This window comes from Python bivittatus, unplaced genomic scaffold (genome assembly GCF_059951505.1).
Source record: "Python bivittatus isolate LINGU-HERP-01145 unplaced genomic scaffold, Pbiv_v1 ctg000700_np1212, whole genome shotgun sequence".
Classification (NCBI taxonomy): Eukaryota; Metazoa; Chordata; class Lepidosauria; order Squamata; family Pythonidae; genus Python; species Python bivittatus.
Genome location: NW_028277098.1, coordinates 61,246,817 through 61,255,212, shown reverse-complemented (window position 1 = coordinate 61,255,212; position 8,396 = coordinate 61,246,817).

The following is an 8,396-nucleotide window of genomic DNA, read 5'->3' as shown; positions in this document are numbered from 1 at the left end:
CGGTATAAAGAACCATTTATTTTAGATAAACAGATGGAGCATCTGAAAGACTAATTGAATACAAGTAGCTGGGCACTGAACTGTTGGATTTTAGAGGCTGGATAGTCGCGAGGCATGCTATGTAACCCTTTGATCACAAGAAGACAATCAGTATAGTTTGCGAGATCAAGCCAGAACTTCTCCAGATTTGGCCCTCTGTGAGTCTATATTTACCCAATTTGCTATGAATATTTGGTTTGGATTTCTGTATATTTGGTTGAAACTCAATATTCTCAGGAAAAGCTCAGCATGCCTACTGTAAGCCCTCTATGATCTCATTGCTGGCAGAAACTGATCAAGACAGCATAAAACTCACATTTCAGGTTCACTCCACCAGAACTGTGGTAAGAAAGTGATTTTTTTAAAAAACTCTGGTAAAATACCAATGCCCATCTGCTTAATCTTTAATGAAAAGAAAGAAACAGGCAAAGGCAAGAAATTTTTTTTAGTAAATATTTAATCTGAGTACATCCAGAATGGTAAATCCCAGTAGATCCACCAAGATGATTAGTAAAACTTCCCACTAAGGCAGAGGTACGTCTACAAACATACTAATTATAGTTATAACTATAAAACCTTATGGGGAAAGAATGATGGCATTAGCATCCAAAAGTTTCTATAGCAGCCTTGTGCCATGGGTTAGGATATCTCCCAGAAGATTAAATTAGCATGGCCAGTGGGAATTTTGGGAGCTGTAGTTCCAATACATTGGAGAGCATCAGCTGGATATGGTTGATTTCTCTAGCATTTCCATGTAGAAAAAAATATATCCACATGCAAAATTGTACACACTGGGATCTTGTAGAGTTCTATAGCACAGAAATATTCCAACTTTACACCCTCGTTCCTCACTACAATTTCATCACCATCAAGTGCTGAAGGACTTAAAGTAGGACCAAGGGAATTTAAAATGGATTCATTAAAAATATATAGATCCCTACGTTAAGAGGTAATTGTTGAAAGGGTGTTTTCAATTGTAAGGATTTCTGTAGAGTAATTTTGTAGGATACATTTTGAATAAATATTGAAATGGTAATGCACATTTTAATTTACTTATAAGGTAAGTTATTGCATCTCTGGATGTGCCTAGGAAGCTGATCTTGCAGAACAATTGGTGCTTCATGGCCTACATCATGTCCAGCTACGCAAAAGGCACCTAGACCACCTTGATGGATCTCAAAAAGCTAAAAGGGGTTGGACCTGGTTTGTACTTACTAAGACTCTAGTCAAGACAAAAAAATATTTTTTAAAACAGCATCCTGAAAAAAGATAATGGCAAATCACTTCATATTGCTACCAGGATAACTATACAGATGCATATATGAAATTACCAGGAGTCAAGTTTAACTAAAAGAGGATTTTATATTAATCACTGCATAGTTTGGATATGAGCAAGAGTCAATGAATTAAATTGTTTCTTTTCCCCCCAAGTAAGTGTGTTTATGGCTGAAGCTTTAGAAACCATTTGTAATTTTCAGAGTTGACTGGTGCAAAAAAATTTAACTGGAAAACCTAGTAATATTCTTAGTAGTCATAGATGTTGCATTTTTGACTGTGTGCAATCTTCCAAAAATTTTAGGCCAGACAGGTAAGAAACAGAATGAATAGCCTCTTTGGCTCACATAAATAAGAGTCAAATACACTTGTTTATCTGGATAAATACTCAGATTCAAGACCTTGGAGAATATCATCATCTGAGAGCTGAGAATCAGAGTATCTTAACTCAAATTAATGTGAATTCAATCATTTAATCAGTCAAGTAATTAATTCTAATAACTCCACTGACATTAATTTCATTGTAAAATTAATTGCCTTATTAATATTAATAACACTAATTTAAATTAAAAATAAACAGCAGTAATTACTTTACGTTTTGTTTAAACACATCTTTACCTAACTCCTGTAATCATGGGTAATTATTGCAGGCATCCACATAATTGGGACTTCTGGGAGACAAAGTACTGATAATCCATACTGTTTTTACATGCTTACACCAACTGAATAGAAACTAATAAATATTTCTTTAATTTCTTTCATCTTTACCCTCATTTTACCTAGCAAATGGAACACTTTGCAGATATACAGGCAATCACTCTTAACCTTGGGCAAGCATGTTAATACTGCCTTTAGTGACTGAAAAGATTCAAATTCATATCCCCATTCAGCAATGAAGCTCACCAAAGGATGATGAAATTGTCACTCTCTCAATTCACTGTGCTTAGTTGGAATAAAAGAAAAAAAGAAACTGAGATCCTGGACTCTTTGAGGAAAGTCAAGCTTTGGAAACCTACCAACACAATTGTCCCATTCATGCATTCTGCCTGAATCCAGTGCAAAGCAGTGGTGCACAACCATTTTAGGTTGAAAGGGATTGTCCAAAAAGTAGGGAGGGCCAAGCCAAACAAGCAGGGAGGGCCAAGATAGATGATAGATAGATAGATAGATAGATAGATAGATAGATAGATAGATAGATAGATAGATAGATTTATTTATTTATTTATTTATTTATTTAAATTAAATAAGTCAATCTATCTCCCTATGTTTTTAGAAGTTCTCCCATGTTGTCATATTAAAAATTAGGGTTTGGTGGGAGCTTTCAAAGGCATTAGCAGATTGCATGTGGCTCTCAAATGGCAGTGTACTGTATGCACATCTGCGGGAAAGCAATGCCCAGACTGGCTGCACATGGCAATCTGTTGCCAAGGTCTCCACAGGCAGAAGCTTCACTCACCCATCTGTGGCAGAGGAACAAATCACTTTCTGAAAGATCAGGCTAGGATATACTATTGGGTTTTACAATAATCCCTGAAGATCAAAAAGACATATTGGATTTTGTTTGCATATACTGATCTTGAACTGAAGTACATCCACGACTACATGTTATTTGTTCCAGCACAGAAAGCATCTGACCCAAAGCCTGAGTTAATACTGATCACAAGGAACCCCAACGTATTTCTGAGAACCAAAGCTGAAAAGCAAGATACAGCAAGATTTACATTTTTTTATTGTGGTTTCAAAGGTCATTGCCCAAACGTGAGGCATGAATTTTGTGCGCAAAATGGCCTGTGTCCAATCCTTGGCATCTTAAGGCAGAATAAGTATAATTCCCCTCTGAAGCAAAAAGCTGATGTTAGTAAATACAGTCGGGGATGAAGGGTAGGCAACCAGTGCTCTTCCAGAGTTTGTTGGAGAACAGCTCCCATAACTATCTGACTCAGTAAAAGGTACCACTTCCCATGTTTCATTTTAGCCTCAACTTTTTCTGGCCCTACTGAAATGCACCTGTGACAACAGAGGGGTTGTGACATTTTAGGAGTGACTCACAATAGACTGTAGAAGTTTATTTACATCACAGCATGGGAAGACTGCAAATCAGAACAGTGTGGTCTAGAGCAGGAGGAGTCTGGATACTAGTCTGCAAACTCCACACTCCCAATATTTATACTTGGTGCTACAATGACAATTGCATCTATCTCTTGCTTTTGTATTAGCAAAGAATAGATATGCAATAAGATAGATATCTGTAGAGCAGTGTTTCTTAAACTTTTCCCTCTCAGCACCCCTTCCCACTTTTAAAAAGTTATGGAAGACCCCAAAAGAGCTTTTATTCATACAGGTTATATTTATTGATATTTACTGTATTAAAAATTAAAATTGATACATTCACTGCCACTTCTCATGATTGTTGGATGGGATTTTAATATTGTATTATTTTTCAACATAGGCTGGCCAATAATTTTGATTTCAAGGACCCCTGAGAGGGTCTTGGGAGACCCCCAGGGGTCCTAGGATCACACTTTAAGAAACATTGCTCTACAGATAGCTTGCCATAGTTATTTATTTGCATAGCACTACAATATTCACATAAAGACAATTTCTTGGGGGTATTTGTTGTTTTGACTGTTGTTGTTGTAGTTAACGTCTTGTTGCTACTATATTCTGGCCTGGACATAAGGAGCTGTTTATAATACTTGGGAACTATTCAACCATTTCATTAAATAAACAGATCTTTTATCCTATAACATTTATACAAATTTCCTGAGCCAGCTAGCCAACATGTAAGATTCATCATTTTACTTTAAAGAGGCATTCTGGTAACACTGGAAGCCATGGAAACACAGGAGATATTGCATCAACATTAATCACAAAACCATCAGTATAGCTGACAGCAAGAAAGCAAGAAACAAAATGAAACATGGTAAAACTTCAAGAACATGCATTGTTCAAACAAACTCATTTCTCAACGATTTTTTATCACCAAACTCATTCCCATTGCCTTATTTGCAGTTTGTTCCAACTGGAAATGTCAAGAACAGTGTTTCTCACACTTGGCAACTTTAAGAGGTGTGGATTGCAACTCCCCAAATTCCCCAGCCAGCAAGATTGAGAAACACTGGTCTAGAATGAGTCACTCCAAATTATACTTAATGCGATGTGCTCCTTTGCACACAACCTCACTAGCTTCCTGATCCCTTGGGACTGAAGGGAATACAGTGGGGCAAAAAAGTATTTAGTCAGGCACCAATTGTGCAAGTTCTCCCACTTAAAAAGATGAGAGAGGCCTGTAATTTTCATCATAGGTATACCTCAACTATGAGAGACAAAATGGGGAAAAAAATCCAGAAAATCACATTGTCTGATTTTTAAAGAATTTATTTGCAAATCATGGTGGAAAATAAGTATTTGGTCACCTACAAACAAGCAAGATGTCTGGCTCTCACAGACCTGTAACTACTTCTTTAAGAGGCTCCTCTGTCCTCCACTCGTTACCTGTAGTAATGGCACCTGTTTGACCTTGTTATCAGTATAAAAGACACCTGTCCACAATCTCAAACAGTCACACTCCAAACTCCACTATGGCCAAGACCAAAGAGCTGTCGAAGGACACCAGAAACAAAATTGTAGACCTGTACCAGGCTGGGAAGACTGAATCTGCAATAGGCAAGCAGCTTGGTGTGAAGAAATCAACTGTGGGAGCAATAATTAGAAAATGGAAGACATATAAGACCACTGATAATCTCCCTCGATCTGTGGCTCCATGCAAGATCTCACCCCGTGGGGTCAAAATGATCACAAGAATGGTGAGCAAAAATCCCAGAACCACATGGGGGGACCTAGTGAATGACCTGCAGAGAGCTGGGACCAAAGTAACAAAGGCTACCATCAGTAACACACTACGCTGCCAGGGACTCAAATCCTGCAGTGCCAGATGTGTCCCCCTGCTTAAGCCAGTACATGTCTGGGCCTGTCTGAAGTTTGCTAGAGAGCATTTGGATGATCCAGAAGAGGACTGGGAGAATGTCATATGGTCAGATGAAACCAAAGTAGAACGTTTTGGTCTAAACTCAACTTGTCGTGTTTGGAGGAGAGAGGATGCTGAGTTGCATCCAAAGAACACCATACCTACTGTGAAGCATGGGGGTGGAAACATCATGCTTTGGGGCTGTTTTTCTGCAAAGGGACCAGGACGACTGATCCGTGTAAAGGAAAGAATGAATGGGGCCATGTATCGTGAGATTTTGAGTGAACACCTCCTTCCATCAGCAAGGGCATTGAAGATGAAATGTGGCTGGGTCTTTCAGCATGACAATGATCCCAAACACACCGCCCGGGCAACGAAGGAGTGACTTCCTAAGAAGCATTTCAAGGTCCTGGAGTGGCCTAGCCAGTCTCCAGATCTCAACCCCATGGAAAACCTTTGGAGGGAGTTGAAAGTCCGTGTTGCCCAGCGACAGCCCCAAAACGTCACTGCTCTAGAGGAGATCTGCATGGAGGAATGGGCCAAAATACCAGCAACAGTGTGTGAAAACCTTGTGAAGACTTACAGAAAACGTTTGACCTCTGTCATTGCCAACAAAGGATATATAACAAAGTATTGAGATGAACTTTTGATATTGACCAAATACTTATTTTCCACCATGATTTGCAAATAAATTCTTTAAAAATCAGACAATGTGATTTTCTGGATTTTTCCCCCCATTTTGTCTCTCATAGTTGAGGTATACCTATGATGAAAATTACAGGCCTCTCTCATCTTTTTAAGTGGGAGAACTTGCACAATTGGTGGCTGACTAAATACTTTTTTGCCCCACTGTATCTCCAACCACAGCTTAAAATGCACAATTGGTAGACAGCTTCTGAATGGACAGTAAGCTTTGCAGTGAAGTGCAGTCGCTCAGCCTCAAAACTGATCCACTTACACAGGAAACAACATTACAAACCTAGTTCCACACCACTACAGAAATCAAGTACCATATATACTTGTGAATAAGCCAAGAATTTTAGGTGCCATAATGCACCCCAAAATTGGGTTCAGCTTATCCACAGTTGAGCTAATCCACAAGTATATAAGGCAATATTTCCCAAGTACCCATATATCCTGTATATACTTGATACTGGATAAGATGATGCTCACATTTTTAACCAAAATACCACAAAAAATGGGTAATCCATGGATTACCCATGGATAAACCAATTGTGGTACATTTTTCCTGTTATTTTGATTAAAAATTTGAGGGTCAGCTTATCCACGGATGGGCTTATCCATGAATATATATGGCAGTTGTAGGATTATTAACATCCTGTCTTTCCAGTAAGAAGATAGTTTACATGAGTATCTCCTTTGATTTTATCCCCACAAAAGCGATCCTGAAGTAGGTTGAAAAAGGACTGGCCCAAAGTCATTAACAACAAGGTTTCCATGGCAGAGACTGAACTTGAACTTAAGTCTCCGCAGGCCTAGTCCAATCCATTGACCATTATAGCATGCTGACTTTCAAGTGTGAATATTGAACTTAGCAGGCTTCATTCTCCATTTCAGCTGAAACGATGCACATAGTAAATATTGCCTTCAAAGGTAAAACTATTGAAGTTTTCCTTCTGTACATGCAATCTTTTGTCTTCTATATAGAATAGTTAGAAGAGATTTCCCTGGTTTTCTAATACATCATGGCTACTATTTCATGCCATTATTACTACTGTTTCAGTCTTTATGAATTTGCCTTTTATTTGCATTTCCAGAAAATGTCAACAAGGACCTAAGAGGTAATTGGCATGTAGCTTACTGAATCATTAAAACAAGACAGGAGCAGAATCCACAGACTCTCCAGATGCTGCCAGCCTCAGCCTACATGCTCAGTGGTGGGGATCTGATTCATCAAGAACAGCAAAGCTACAGAATCACCACCCATACAGCTGGACTATTTAAAGTAATATTAAAGTTCCATACCTTAAAAGGCATAGCAATAGCACACCAAAACACAGAAAATTATTGAGTGGAGCTATGCAGAGAATTGACTGTTTGCTATAATGCAAAGCGAATAAACCAGAGAATTGGAAAGCATTTGGCGAGACCTCAAAATGTCAAGGAGGCACATGTAGAGGTAAACAGTTTCATCACACTTCAATAAGTTCACTTCTATTTGAAAAAGAGAGACAACTTGTTAAATCTACAAGGAAATCCAGGGACAGATGGTTGCAATTCACCCAGGAGTAGGTTACAGCAAAGCAGCTCAGGGCTTCTGAGCATCTGGCAAAATCAACGATGCACTGTTATTACAGAAATATATGCCCATTTCTTCCCATTGGCCATTCTCAATTATCTAGAGAAGTATTTCTCAACCTCAGCAAATTTAAGATAGGTAGACTTCAACTCCCAGAATTCCCCAGCCAGGATACTGTCTAGGGAATTCTGGGAGTTGAAATCCACACGTCTTAAAATTGCTAAGGTTGAGAAACAATGATCTCGAGAGTTGTTGGGGGTGGGTAGGTGGAATACTATATGGGGAGAAGACTAGCATGAGAATGTAGTTCTAATGGATGCTGTGAGGACAGATACAATACAGAAAGTATTTTTCAAAGCATGAAAAGAATCAACACTCCCATACCAATATACAGTGCATTTTGAAAATATTCCGACCCCCTTCACTTTTTTCAATTTTGTTATGTTGCAGCCTGATACTACAATCGTTCAAATTCTTTTTTCTCATTAATCTACACTCAGTACCCCATAATGACAAAGTGAAAACAGAAGTTTAGAAATGTCTGTAAATTTATTAAAAAGGAAAAACTGAAATATCACATGTACTTAAGTATTCAGACCCTTTACTCAGTACTTTGTTGAAGCACCTTTGGCAGCAATTACAGCCTCCAGTCTTTCTCGGTATGATGCAACAAGCTTTGCACACCTGGATTGTGGGATTTTCTGCCATTCTTCTTTGCAAATCCTCTCAAGCACCATCAGATTGGATGGGGACCGTCGGTGGACAGCCATTTCCAGGTCTCTCCAGAGATGTTCAGTAGGGTTCAAGTCAGGGCTCTGGCTGGGCCACTCTAGGACATTCACAGAGTTGTCCTTA